This window comes from Chiloscyllium plagiosum, unplaced genomic scaffold (genome assembly GCF_037043375.1).
Source record: "Chiloscyllium plagiosum isolate Xiang-an unplaced genomic scaffold, Cpla_swu_hap1 HiC_scaffold_3, whole genome shotgun sequence".
NCBI classification, from domain to species: Eukaryota; Metazoa; Chordata; class Chondrichthyes; order Orectolobiformes; family Hemiscylliidae; genus Chiloscyllium; species Chiloscyllium plagiosum.
The window spans coordinates 13,675,291-13,690,484 of record NW_028270141.1 but is presented as its reverse complement, the minus strand read 5'-3'; the positions used below and the strand labels follow the sequence as shown (position 1 = coordinate 13,690,484).

Sequence of the window (15,194 nt, the reverse complement as noted above, 5' to 3'; positions counted from 1 at the left end):
AAGGTAGGAAAGCGGACAAGTAGGTGATGCAATATTTGGGGGGGGGGGGGCAGGGAGGTGAATTAAATATAGGACCAGTTTAACACAGCAGTTACTGATTATGTATTTAAATAGTTTAACTTGTCAGAAGTAATTAATTTCATCAGGATAGTCTGAACTTTCCAATTTAAAATGGAGACTTTCAGAGGGTTCCAGGCAGAAGGATTTTGCAACAGAAATTCTAAGTACCTAGACAATTCCTTTAAAGCTTGCAATCATTCTCCCATCTAGGCTACAATAACAACTGTCTGATCTTTGGAACTTTTGGGCCACTATTCTTCTAAAAAAAATTATATTCTGCCTGATGGCAGCAATAGATGATGTTGATTGCAATTGTTTATAGATTTTATATTTGGCAATGGGTAAACAATTTCAGGGAAAACGTGATATTGCAATTTCTGTGCAAGTTGCACCCAATTAATCAATTGTGTCCAAAGGGAAACACTGACCAAAACTCTCTGCAAAACATGTCCGATCACTACTTTTATTAAATTTAGACTTTAATGTTCTCCCTTACATGTCAATTTCTTCCATTTGTATTTCAACATCCAAATTAAACAATGCATCTTTTTCATCCCATTTCTCTTATATTCATACTTGTTATTTTGAGGTAATCACATTGCAGGATTCTAATCTTTCATAAAAATAACACTGAATGGCCATTTTTTGTTTCTTTTCCCCATTTCCTTCCATATTCAATGTTATTACTTCCGCAAGAGAAGATGCTCATCTACACTTCTCATGGAAGGTCGACACCACAGACCTGAACTAAGCTCTTTTTCCCCCCTGCCCCGCCCCCGCATCTTTTCATGTGCTGATGAGTACTTCCGGTGTTTGTTTTTATAATGAATTTAATTTCTGTATACTCTGGCATAGTGCAGCACTGTTAAGCAGTTTATGTCTTGACAAAGAATTGGCTCACTTTTCAACAGATTTCTACTGTACTACTAAACTTCTCCAAATGCATGATTTCCCTGTTTTGACACGATTACTGAAAAGAGTAGTGGGAAATATCCCAAAATATACACTTACTACTTCTATCGAGATATTTCCTATTAGTTTCTCTTAAGATTTTGGAGCGTCTCTCACCTACATCATGCATTTCAGTATTAAAATAAAACACTGACCTGATGGTAGTTCAACGCCATGAGATTTCGAAAAATAATCTTATCAGTCTGTGTTCTTGATTTTCACAAGACGACAAAATGCATTTTGTGGCAAATGAAGTTGAAAATATAATAGGCACCTACATTAAGCGCTAACGCCTGGACTTTACAATACCAAAAATGAAAAGCAGACATGCAAATTGTGGTCAAATACAAAATACAAAAGTATTTTGATAGCTGTGCAGAATAGTCTACACTCAAGGAGTTGGAACCACAACAAACGGACAATATCTTTAATTAACAGATAAGAGTTCAACAGTTGATAAAATATAGATTTAACAGCTGGTCATGAAGTCATGGAGATGTACAGCATGGAAACAGACCCTCTGGTCCAACTTGTCCATGCCGACCAGATATCCTAACCTAATGTAATCCCATTGCCAGCACTTAGCCCATATCCCTCTAAACCCTTCCTATTCATGTACCCATCCAGATGTCTTTTAAATGTTGTAAGTGTAAGCCTCCACCACTTCCTCTGGCAGCTCATTCCAGACATGCACCATCCTCTGCATGAAAAAGTTGCCTCTTAGGTCTCTTTTAAATCTTTCCCGTCTCACCCTAAACCTATGCCCTCTAGTTCTGGACTTCCCCACCTCAGGGAAAAGACCTTGTCTATTTACCCTATCCATGCCTCTCATGATTGTACACATTTATGGGAGTCAGGTTTCCCCAGAGGTTACTTTCACAATGAGTGAGTATGAGTGTTTTACATATTCCATTAACACGTTATGCAGGGGTTTTCGCGACATTAGATATCTCTCCTTCCCTCTGTACAAAATTGGAGAGGTGGTGAAGAGGGGTGATGGGAAATTAGTGATTAGTTATACAAACTCAAAATTAACTAATTAATAGAGATGGCAGCAGTAAAGCATGGTCTTGAATTGGCTTGTGCAATGGGTTAAGAGCAATGACAGGTCAGAATCAGCACACTGTCAGAGCTTCCATCACATGTAGATTGACATACCAAAGGAGGTAAGGGCCAACCCTAACAAATGTAAGATAGTTGCAAGGAAAGAAATCTTAAAAACAAATGGAAAAGCACATGATCAAATTATATTAACCCTTAACGCAATTGTGTTTACATTTCTGAGAGGATATGCTTGAAATGTCATATTATGATTCATTTTAGCTTCCAAAATATAGTCTGCCACTTAAAGAAATATGCTATTGAAATGCTCTTGATGGTATAAAGTCAGGTCATGCAGTCATGGAGATCTAAAGCATTAGAAGGTGGCCCTTTAACCCACTGAGTCTGTCCCAGTCAAAAATAACCACTTAATTATTCTAATCCCACTTTCCAGCATCTGACCCATAGCCTTGCATGCCTTGGCATTGGTAAGACCACCAATATCTTGAAATACAGAAACAAAACTGTTATGTATCAAATATGACAACCTCAAATTATTACACTTTCCAGAAGAAAAAAAATCATGCACTCATTTGGGTGGCTGTGGATTGTAGTTTGAAAACTGGCATCTTAATTAGATTAGAAGAATCTTTGTTAAGTTTATGGAGCACCTGATTATTGCTTAGATCAAGATAAGGTAAAACTATTCTAGATTTATTTGCTTTCAACCCATTATTATTGATAGGATACCCAGCTCAAAAATGTTTACTGATGACTCCATTGTTTTTGGTCTGCTTCAGGATAATGCCTGTCTACTTAAATATTAGGAATGCTAGTCACAAGACTATAAGTGAGAGCAAGACAGAGATTGTTACCACTGCATATTACTTTAAATTTACAAGGAATCTTTTCAAATCTTTACACTGCTATAGTTTGATGGAATTTTAAAAAAAATTCTCGTGGCTCAATATGAAACATCGTTAATCAAATATTCCTCTATCCCTCCGGTAACTATTTATTCCAAAAGTACTTTGAAAATGTAAATATTGGGCTTTCCTGGTTCCTCAGGAGAGAACAAGCACCACATTGTATATGATGCAGCATTTAGAGCTGTAGAAAACATAAGCTTTTGATTCTCAGTACTAAAGATTAAGTATAGTCACAGTGGCATTAAGGGTACATTGATGGGCATTGGAGTAGTTTACTGAATGTTTTTACCTTTAATGTCTTCTTGGAGGTGATTCAAAATACAGTCCAATATCAACAGGAAATATTCATGCATCAATAAGCCAAATAGTCTTTTCTCCTCCTAAATCCCTTGAGGTTCTCTTCAAATGTGGGGGGGTGGGGAACGATGGCTCAGTGGTTAGCACTGCTGCCTCACAGCGCCAGGAACCCAGGTTCGATTCCAGCCTCAGGCAACTGTCTGTGTGGAGTTTGTACATTCTCCCAGTGTCTGCATGGGTTTCCTTCAGGTGCTCCAGTCCTCCCACAGTTAAAAGGCGTGCAGGTTAGGTGAACTGGCCAAGCTAAATTGCCCATAGTGTTCGGGGATGTGTAGGTTAGGTGCATTAGTCATGGGAAATGTAGAGTAATAGGGTAGGGGAATGGGTCTGGATGGGATTATCTTTGGAGGGCCAGTATGGACTTGTTGGGCTAAATGGCCTGCTTCCACACTGCAGGAATTCTACGATTCTATTAAATAATGAGTTGCTGTCTCAGTAGTAATAGTAGTACTCAACAGTAGTACTATTGTCAATAATAACAAGCACAGAGAAAGCATTTTACAACAAGAACAATGTCAAAAACTGGAAAAAAGTTAAACTAACTACAATCTCACACCTCCCAAAGTTCAGTTGCAAAACTGTACTGGCAGATTACTGGGAAAGGTCACCTTGCTCACCCTTTGAAAATACTTGGTGCAGAGCTGCCAGTATTTAATGATAGAAGAAAAATGGTTTGCAGGCCAGGAGTATAGAAGAAAAATGAACTCAATGCAGCTTGTAAACATATACCTCAAGTACATGAATAATCAGACACGGTAATAATCAACATATGTGACATGTTTTAGCCAAACTATAATTCGGGAGTAGGAGAATTTTATGCAAACTTGTCTCATATCTGGTATGCAGAATATATGTCTGATTTTGTTCAGTCTTCACAAGACTAACTTCAAACTGCAGTAACACAGTACAAATGTATTGCTGCAATAACAAAACAGCTTCATCTTTATTCTACCTGAATTTAGTTTTTCCTCCCAAATGCTGTTCTACTGTACAGGACGGAACCTTTGAACATATTTGCAAGGAAAACCTCAGTTCACTGGAAAGTGCATTTGAGCAATGCAAAAGTCTCCTTGTCCAAATCATGCTTTTGTAATTTCACTGGCTAAGCAATTAATGCCTGGAAACTAATTCTCCTCCCTGACATACACTGTTAAATTTGATGAGACAATGATTTCTATTTCTTGAGTGCAAGCTCATTGCTCTCACCTGAGCAAGAAAGGTAGCAATGCATTTTAAATAATGACAAACCAAATAAAATAACTATAGAATGAAATAAATAGAACTGAGGCCATCCAGCCTGTCATGCTTGTTCTGCCTCTTCAAATGTTTTATGCAATTGACTCCATTCTGATGGTCGTCACTCATAACAGAATTGCCTTTTGAAAGCAATGCACAGTACAAAATATGAGTTAAGTCTCAACAACATGGATTTAACCACACTACATCTCTGCATCCTCCCAGGTAATCACTTAGACCATCCAAAACTTGTCGTGTTGTTTCAAGGCTGTTTTGATAACAAGGACATGTTCTTAAATAAAATCTGCAAACATTTCCTCTTGTGATTTTTCAAATACTGTACACAACATGCAATAGAACACTTTCTACTGTTCAACTACTACTTATATTGAACAGTAAGATGTAATGTAAAACATTCCTTTTGCTGCATAGAATAGCATCAAATGTCAAATGTTAGACCAAGAGTTTCAAACATGATTTACTACCAGAGGTAACTTGAATATTTCCTTTCATTGACTATACTCCCAAAAGGTAAATTAATGCAACATAAAATGAGTGCAATTGACCAACAGTACAATTAATGCCAAAGATAAAGTTCTCAGAAATTGGAACAGCTCAATTCTTCAGTCTAGTACTTTTTTTAAATAGAATCCTTCAGCCTAAATGCTTTTGTGATTCATTTAAAATAGATTCTCACTTGATTTGGAGACTGACAAGGAGTACCTCTACCACTTTGTCAACCTAACCATTACAAACCTCAACACTTACAATGAAGGTGTATCATACACACACACACACAAGTTTGGATTTTAAACTAATGTCATATGGGTGTTATTCTATTTTGGGGAAGAAGTCTAATACTTAACTAGGTCAGTCTTTCCTGAACCATGATATGTGCTAGGGTGCTGATGACTTGGGAGGGGGGGGTGCCGGGGGAGGAGAGAGGTTGTCAACTCTTCCAATGCTAATAGACGTTTAAGAGAAAATAGTTTAAGAGAAAATACTGAAAGACATTAGTTTATTTTTGTGTTTTCATTAATTAAGGAATCTTTTGCTTTAACTCTGCAGATTATCAAAGGACAGAGAAAATCCAAGATCTCGGTTGTGTGAATATCCAGGGAAAAGAGCTTTGCAGCTCACAAAACCAAAGCTGAAAAGCAGTTACATCAAAACTTACAGATTAAATGGGGGAGGGAAATTTGTCTGGTATTGAGTAGGTATAAAGTGATGGTGTTAGAGTATAGATAGTTTTTTTTTAGCCATACATTTGGAAATATTTATATTTAGATAGCTTGGTTTGGTGAGTGTACTAGACTTCTATTTTATTGTTAAACCTAATTCTGCAGCTCTGAGAGGTTATGTTTTAATGAAAGACTGTCCCTTTAAATTAGAGAAAAAATAAACCTAACCAGCCAGATTTTGGTCTGGGTTCTTACTTATCCATTAGTAAAATAAGCTGACATCATAATACACTGAATACTGAAAGTACAGTCAGTAATACTGCTCAAACTATTCACTTCACCTAAAATGGTCCTCATCTTTCCATCACCTACAGTGGAAGTTTATTTTCTGAGACCTCTTTTTAAAGGCTGTCTTACTTATTGCATTTATGATGTAGAAGTTTCATTAGAGGTTCTTCTTATAGAAGATTTTTGAATTGGCTCAGTTCCTGAGCTTTCATGCAATTCATTGCCTGTTACTCTCCCTCTCTACTGGGAAACACACAACTTTTGCTCTCCCCAAGCATGTATCTTTGGCATTATGCTTAACGATGGAACTGGATAATGTTAACTTTTCACAGCTAGTCAGTCATCCCACCAGCATAACAAACTTGGTCTCCGTTCAGTGATGTGATAAAACTGTTCCAGAAACATTATTTAACCACAAAAACAAACAGTTTAATGGAACTTCCAATATGCTTCAAACATTTTGAAGTCAGACCCTTCCAAGTCCAGCATGCCAAATCTTTGAAAGTATAGCCTTCATGTGACAAATTATTAAGTGACCAGGTAAATAAAAGAAATTCTGTTACATAGCAACTTATTTGCAGCTTGAACAATATTACGAGTGCATATAAACCATTATAGATAGTTTGCTATAATTTCATCAAAAATAGTAAAACTGTCAGGGTAAATGGAGTAAATAATCCACAAACACAGAGAAATTAATGGAGAAATTACACCTAGAAACTAAAGCCTCTTGTGGTTCTAACATCAGTTAGGAATCTTACCACAGATAGTTTAAATGCTGCTATATGCAGAATAACACTGATGCAAATTACTTTGGTCACCAAAATGACATATTTCAGAACTTTACCTTAAAATACGTCAAAAATGAGAACGTAGTTTATCAGATGTTAAGATGGCAGCAATGTCATATTTTTACAAAGCTGTCTCCCAAAAACAAATTTCCTGTTCATTTATACTTAACTTTCAGATGTAGCTCTCTATTTTTGTAGATGTATCCTGCTAGTAGCCAAGCATACTTGTTTTACCTGCAGATAGGAGAAAGCTGCTCACCTCAAATCTTGTGGTGCTTCAGTCCTTTACGAATGAAGCAAGACTTGAAAGACCTATCAGCGATGCGGCTCATTCAACAGTAGAAAACTGTTAAAATTTTATATAAAGTTAAACTATATTTGCAAACACCTGAATTCTTAATACTTAAAGAAAGCACTCATCTAATTAAGTGTCCTAAACTTTATTTTAAAGTTAATCTAATTGCAAAGTTTTAGATGAACTTGATGCCAGCTAATCTTAACGACAACTATCTTTTCGGTCAAGACTAAATATTCTCCTGTCTCTTGGCCCTTTCTGTGGAAACAATTCAAAATCAAAGGTTGCATAACTCTAAATGACTTGTGCAGGGTGATCATTTTCCTCGTTGAGCAGTTGTGTGTGGATGTGGCCAGATCAACATGAGCTGCCTGCACTATTGACTGGAAGTTGCAGTTGGAGCAGGACTAGGACAATTCATTATAATTGACCTTCCGGTGCAGAAGTAGCATGGAGGCCAGAGGTGCAAAATTGTGTGTTTCCTTCAATCAAGACCCTGACCCTTTTTAAAATTCCACTATTTGGACAAAGATTTAATTATTCAGCACTCAAGCGCAGGGCAAGCTTGTTCAGTGGTGACTCTGCCCTCGCCAACTACAAGATCTGTCAGATCACATTCCAATCAGCTAACGGTTGGGTCAGCAAACCACTTGTTAAATCATAGGCCTTGAGGTTGAAGTCTCATCTCAACAGAGGCTGCTGGTCAACAAGAGGCTGGCAGCTTTCAGGTTGCCGAGGCCTGGACCTCAGAGCATCTAACAGTAAGAAGGTAGTCTCTCTCTTTCAAGTCTTGCAGAGTACAAATTGTGGGGACAGGAGAATGGGGGAAGATGGGTGGTAGTCATATGCAAGGGAAATAGCATTCAGCTGCCACCTTCGCATCCCCCATTCACTGTTCTTGATTAGCTCCAGAATGGGATAAATTGAGGACATTCTCTCCCTCCCCAACCAACGCAGGAGGTTTACTCTCGTTCCCCAGTTGAGAAACTAGCCATTTTCCTCACCTGAAATAAGACATATAACTGGGCTTGTGAGGTGTTGAGATAATCAAATGGTTGCTAATTGACCAATTATAGGTCTGGATTGTTGGCAACTATTGTCATCAGTGGACCTTCCACCTCAGCAATTAAGTGCTGGGCGAAAAGGAAAGGGAGAAGTATCACTCAATGGCCAACTCATCTAACTACACTCTTTTTGGAATTCTCTACCCCTGAAGACCATGGAAGCTCCATTATTCATTATGTTCAAGACAGAAATCGACATTTTTCCATGTACTGATAACCTAAAGGGATACAAGATAGCACAAAAATAGAAAGTGAGGTAGGTGATCAGCCATGACCTAAAATATTGGAGAGGCTGGAGGGGCTGAATGGCCCATTCCTACTCCGATATTCCTAAGTTTCAGGAAAGCGTCAGATTAATTACACAACCATTTCCCTCAAAGTTGAATCCATTGTGTAATTGCAAACTTTTCCAGCAATTTTGTCCTTGTACAGAAGCTGCTCTTCATGTCATTCTGTACCTATTTTTCAATAATAGCTGTTTCAGCTACAACCATTCTCATCCTCTGGGCCTCCTACTAACAGCATTTCCAGCACATATTTTCCAATATCAAAAGCTTTAAACCCTTCTTCAACTATTGCACATTTTCACTTTTCTTTCCTAATTATTATTCTCCCTCCTTCCCTCTTTTAGGTTCCCTCTTCCCGTGCATCATTTCAAGATGACGATTTCTATACCAGGAGAACGACAGAAATGCAAATTGCGATGCAAACCTTCTTTCATTAGTTTATTTTTAATTTATTAGATTATTCAAATTTACAAGACATTGGATTATTAAATTTACAAGGCATTTGAAAGCAAACATAAGGTGTGACATAGGTTCAAGACATTGGTGAGTATTGTAAAATTTGGCACAATACAAAGTTGCACTGGCTATTGAAACCCCTCTGTTGGATAACTTTGATAAAAGTACACATATACTCATGGCTGTGAGCCTTGGACTGCTTCAACAGTTCCACCATGCAGTGTGCAGTCAGGGCTATGGTCATGTTCATTTGTCTGTAATGCTGCAGTGCAATCAGCCAATGACATTAATTGCTGGAGCTCCTGCTCCCAATTGTTATTCAGTGACCTTTTATAGAAGTAGTTGTATGTGGAGAGAAACCTTTTGCTGATATGTCCCCTGTGGTGAGCAGTTTGTCAACACAAATTGTAAGGGCAAACAAAGGGCACTTAAGATGAAGAAAGAGAATGTCCGTGAATCTGTAACCCAGCAAGGAGTTAATACCTTCAGACATAACAGGGATAATAATTATTTAAACTACAGAAAAATTCAAAATGTTCATTTTCTTAGCATTATACTAAATTTATCGTGCACCACAAACTATAGAAAGGAAGGCATTCAGGACTACGATTACAGACACAGTAGGCTTTAAGATGTACAGCATGCATTTAAAATCTCTCAAATTATATTGTCAAGATCTTGAGAGTCAACTTGTCTGTACTATCAAAATTGTAAATCCTTCCTCCTTGCCCTTGTTTCATTCTATCCCTTCCAAAAATGCCTGAGTCAGACTTCTGCTATTCATAATCCAGCAAAATCATCAAATGTTACTACAGCATTTCATATTTTTCATGTAAAATGTGCCTCATTTGAAGAATAGGGGCTAATTTTATAGGAAATTATTTCAATTTTGTTATCAAATAGTCAATCTTAATGAACTTAAAATTTGAAGAATAGTACAGAACTTTAAACGCATATTGACCAATAGTGCAGCACACTGTCCCAAACTATACTAGAGTCATATTGCGTGATATAGTACGGTATCCTTAATGTTTTTTCTTATGTTCTTAACAATTCTTTTCATTAGTCATTGTGACAACAGTAGTGTAATTTTTGACAATAAAATCGCTACATAGAAAATCTTACGCCTTAGACTTTTTTTCTTCAATATAGTGTAGGTGGTGGCCTCATGGCAGTATCACTGCACTGTTAATCTAGAGTCCCAGGTAATGTTCTGGGGACCCTGCTTGAATCCCACCACGGCAGATGGGGAAATATGAATTCAATTAAAACAAAATAAGTCTGGAATTAAGAGTCTAATGATGACCATAGATCCTTTGTCAATTGTCAGAAAAAAAATCTGGTTCACTAATGTCGTTAGAGAAGGAAACTGCCATCTTTATCTGGTCTTCCTACATGTGACTCCAGACTCAGCAATGTAGTTGACTCTTAACTGCCCTCTGGGTAATAACTGCTGGCCTGGTCAGTGACACCCTCATCCCATGAAAGAATTTTAAAAATATAATCAGTACTTGTTGTCACTTATATGGTACAAATGTTATCTGCCACTTGTCAGCCTGTATATTATCTGCAGTTGAGTACCTGTTACTCCAAACTGATCAAAAGGAAACATCGAAGGTGGGTGTAGTATTTTTAGTGTGGAAAGAGATCAAACATGATGACAGTTCCAACAGATGCAAATACGCAGCTGACTAATAAATGATGATAAAATCAAACCATAAATGGGCACTGTATACTTCCTTCGCTCAGTAACGTTTATTAAAAAGCTGTTGTAAAGAACAGGTAGTTCTGGTATAACGTGCGTTTCAGCAGCACAATGTGTCCATAATGTTGTTGAAGAATTGGGGAATGGTATTTTTGAGAATGCTTATCTTTGTTGGCAATAATGCAATTCCAGCAGGGATCAGTCCGTGTACTCTGTTCTATGTATGCATCGACGTTCACACTGGTTGGACGTGCGCCGATGTCAGTGTAGTTCTGCACATGCGCGATGTATGTGCTGCTTTTCATGCCCTTCTGTGCATGCGCGAATGTCAGCTGCTTTCTGAGAGAAGTACTGTACAGAAAGCTAAAAATCACACAACACCAGGTTATAGTCCAACAGGTTTAATTGGAAGCACACTAGCTTTCGGAGCGCCGCTCCTTCATCAGGTGATTGTGGAGGGCTCGATCGTAACACAGAATTTATAGCAAAAATTTGCAGCGTGATGTAACTGAAATTATACATTGAAGTGATTGTCTGTTAAGCCTTTCATCTGTTAGAATACAGTGATAGTTTCACTTCTTTCAGAAAGCAGTTTTCTTACACTTTTTAAATGTACTGTGTTAAATTTACTTTTGTTTCATTAATAAATATGATGCAAACCTTCATTCAGACTGTGCTCTACTTTGTGTTACACTTTTGTGTGATTTTTGAGCGATTGTTAGTGATATTTTTTGCCAAACTGCCCCAATCCCACTTTTCCCAGAGGCCCTATTATTTATATTAAGTGATTTTTCTGTTAAGCAAGGTTTTGCTGGAACGCAACTCCAGAATTATAGGAGAACCACCTGTAACAGACTGAGAAGCATTTTCTTTAGTCACACAAGGATGGAACATCATAGAAAAGAAGATTCTAGGAATGGGTTCACCATCATTAAGCTTATAAACGCCAAAGTTGTTTTCAGACTCTTCTGGTAGGCCTCTATATTAAAGTTAAGTTAATGATGTTACAAATTGGAAGAAAATAGGAGAGATATACATTTTCAGTATAATGGTCTCATTTATACAGCATTGTTCACAATCATATGGCATCTCAAAGTGCTATACAGCTAATTACGTATTTTTCAAACTTAGTCATTGCTGTAAGATATCAGTCAATTAATGTGCAAGTTTGCACAAACAAAGATGCAACAGTGACCAAAGAATCAGTTCTTGTGATGTTGACTAAAGGGATAAATATTGGTCAAAAGTCTTAGGATAATTGACCTGTCCTACTTCAAATGGTGTCGAGGGATTTTTTTTACATGCGGCAGGGGGGTGCAGCGTAGCCAGAGCCTCGGCTATACATTGCATCCTAGAGAGCATTCTCTAAAACGTGCCGCACATCCTCAGTTTTACTCTAATATCAGCCTTCATTAAGAGCTCAAATCTTTTACATGGGGCTTGAACCCATAACCTCCTGCCCAGAGTTGAGTGATACCAACGGAGCACAGCTGGCATGATTTGATGCAAGTGAGAATAAAGGCCAGCAGTGATTTTGGAATATTCACTCAACCCTGCTTCACTCAGTTCACTGCAGAACAGCAAACAGAATGCAGACATTTAGTCACCTTCTCATAATTCAATGTTATTTTGCCCACCAGAAAATATCCAATAACATAAATTAACTAACATAAAATAAAACAAAGAATGCAGTCATACAATGTAAATTATTAGTTGATTTGAATGGAGGATTCTGAATTAGGACTCTGAATTGCCACATTAATAAAGTGGTAGCACAAAAATGCTGTGATTTGCATGCACTCCGAATACTGCAATGCAGAAAAGAGGACATGAGAATGTTGTCGAGTCATGGAGATGTACAGCACAGAAACAGACCTATTGGTCCAACTTGGCCATGCCAGCAAGATATCCTAACCTCATCTAGATCCACCTGCCAGCACTTGGCCCATATCCCTCTTAAACCCTTCCTATTCATATACCCATTCAGATGACTTTTAAATGCTGCAATTGCACCAGATTCCACCACTTCCACTGGCAGCTCAATCCTGATAAGCACCACCCACTGTATGAAAACTGGTGCCCCTTCAGTCCCTTTTACATCTTTTCCCTCTCACCCTAAACTTATGCCCTCCACTTCTGGACTTCCCTACCCCAGGGAAAAAACTCTCTGCTTGTCCTATCCATGCCCTTCATGATTTCCTAAACCTCTATAAGGTCACCCCTCAGCCTCCGATGCTCCAGAGAAAACAGCCCCAGCCTATTCAGCCTTTCCCCATAGTTCAAATCCACCAACCCTGGCAACATTCTTGTAAATCTTTTCTGAACCCTTTCAAGTTTCACAACATCTTTCCTATAGGAAGGAGACCAGAACTGTACTCAATATTCCAAAAGTGGCCTAATCAATGTCCTGTACAGCCGCAACACGACATCCCAACTCCTATACTCAATACTTAACCAACAAAAGGAAAATATACCAAACGCCTTCTTCACTGTCCTATCTACCTGCGACTCCACTTTCATGGAGCTATGAACCTGCACTCCAAAGTCTCTTTGTTTAGTAACACTCCCTAGGACCTTACCATTAAGTGTATAAGTCTTGCCCTGATTTGCCTTTCCAAAATTCAGCACCTCACATTTATCTAAAGTAAACTCCATCTGCCACGCCTCAGCCCATTGGCCTGTTTGAGGTAACCTTCTTCACTGTCCACTACACCTCCAATTTTGGTGTTATCTGCAAAATTACTAACTATACCTCCTACGTTCACATCCAAATTATTTATATAAATGACGAAAAGTAGCAGACCCAGCACCAATCCTTGTGGCACTCCACTGGTCACAGGCCTTCAGTCTGAAAAACAACCCTCCACCACCACCCTCTGTCTTCTACTTTCCAGCTGGTTCTGCATCAAAATGGCTAGTTCTCCCTGTATTCAATGAGATCTAACCTCACTAACCAATCTCACATGGGGAACCTTGTCGAACACCTTATTGAAGTCCATATAGATCACGTCTACCACTCTGTCCTCATCAATCCTCTTTGTTACTGCTTCAAAAAACTCAATCAAGTTCATGGAGACATTATTTCCCACGCACTGTTCTCTCACCAAATCACCAAATTTCAAAACTGGCTTGAAAAATTTACTAACCTTGAAACAAGGCACTCAATAATTTTATAACAGAATGTCACCATGTGTTTTTTTTTAAATAGTGAATTCAACTAGATTATACTGTTACTTGTAAGATTTCAGTTATTCCTTGTAAAGTCTTTCAGTCATGTTACTAAACAGTATAATCTCAACTGAGTCCTAAATGAATTGAACTGCCAAACCTAAATGACTTCTAAATATTCAATAAATCTTTCCGCATGGTTCAGACTCTAGAAATAGGTCACTTTACTTTCAAACACGTCTCAATCTATTATTTTCTTTAAGTAGCATTAACTTGCAGTACATGCAAAAACAATCTTCAAAGACAATGACAACTGCTTTTTTAAACAGTTTTCTGCAATTGATCAGGCATTCTGGACAATATTACTGTATCATAAAGTAAGGAACTCCATTTGCTGTTAGGACAAGATGCTGACACTGGACCCAAGCATGTATCAGATTACACCAACAGTAAAACATTTGTCGAAACAGACAAAGATCATTGAAGGTCTTCAATGACTTTTGTTCCACAATGTTGAATAAATAGAGGTCAAACCTTACTTTCCTTGAAAGGTTCTAATTCGGTAGACTTTTGTTTTGCTTTAGTGGCAATCTACCTTTAAATTTACTGAAGACTAAATCTTAGCATGCAGTAGATTGTCATTTTAAATACTTGCTTCTGTATAAACAATCCAGTAACGGTTTATTTGCAAAGAACCACATCTGGTTTGTTGCATTTCCAGCTGTATGTACTTTCACACTTCATTCACATGAGGCATAGCTCAATGCTTTCACACATCTCACACTTTCTTATGAGTCAGACAACTGTGGAATCAATCCCCATGCCAGGACGGGAGCACATTATTTCATTGAAATGTCAGTCTAAATTATGACAAAATGCCATTTGCGTTTTCTCACCTGGCTGTTCCAATCATTTAGGTGGGCACTAAAGATTCCACATGACCAGATTGTGAGAAGCTGTTCCTCCTCCTCAAAGAAACAAGAACGAAAAGGCATAGATCTAAAGTGATGCACAAAAGAAGCAAGGACGATGTGAGAAAAACTGTTTCAATTAGCAAATAGTCAGGGTCTGATAGGCACTGCATAGAAGTGTGACGGAGGCAGGGGGCATGAGAAGTGTTCTGTAAAGACAAGCCTCTCAAAGATATTAAATAGGCTGGCTTTGTACTAATATATGCAGTCCTTGGTACTAGAGACCTTTTCAACCTGCAGCTAAAAAAAAATCATTCAAACAGGAAATAGCTTGTGTCGATGACATCAAAGAGCATTGCTGTCGCTCTCAACATCTTATAAAAAGGATCTAGAAATCGTCCATTATATACAAATAGGTCAACCACATATTGAAACTTGGTGTTGAGTTCCAAGACTGGAAATACTGTTATGACA

The 15,194-nt window shown here is 38.0% G+C and overlaps 1 protein-coding gene across 10 annotated transcripts in view; it reads right to left on the bottom strand.

Moving 5' to 3' along the window:
• LOC122541001 (CYFIP-related Rac1 interactor A) overlaps nucleotides 1-15,194 on the bottom strand; it is a 216,710-nt gene that overhangs the window by 101,663 nt on the left and 99,853 nt on the right. For 4 of the 10 annotated variants that reach the window (XM_087977589.1, XM_043677442.2, XM_087977590.1 and 1 more), the window contains exon 3: nucleotides 14,706-14,808. The exons of the other annotated variants lie outside the window; for them this stretch is intronic. The gene's annotated coding sequence lies outside the window, so the exon portion shown is untranslated. The remainder of the gene's footprint in view (nucleotides 1-14,705; nucleotides 14,809-15,194) is intronic. 10 annotated transcript variants of the gene reach the window in all.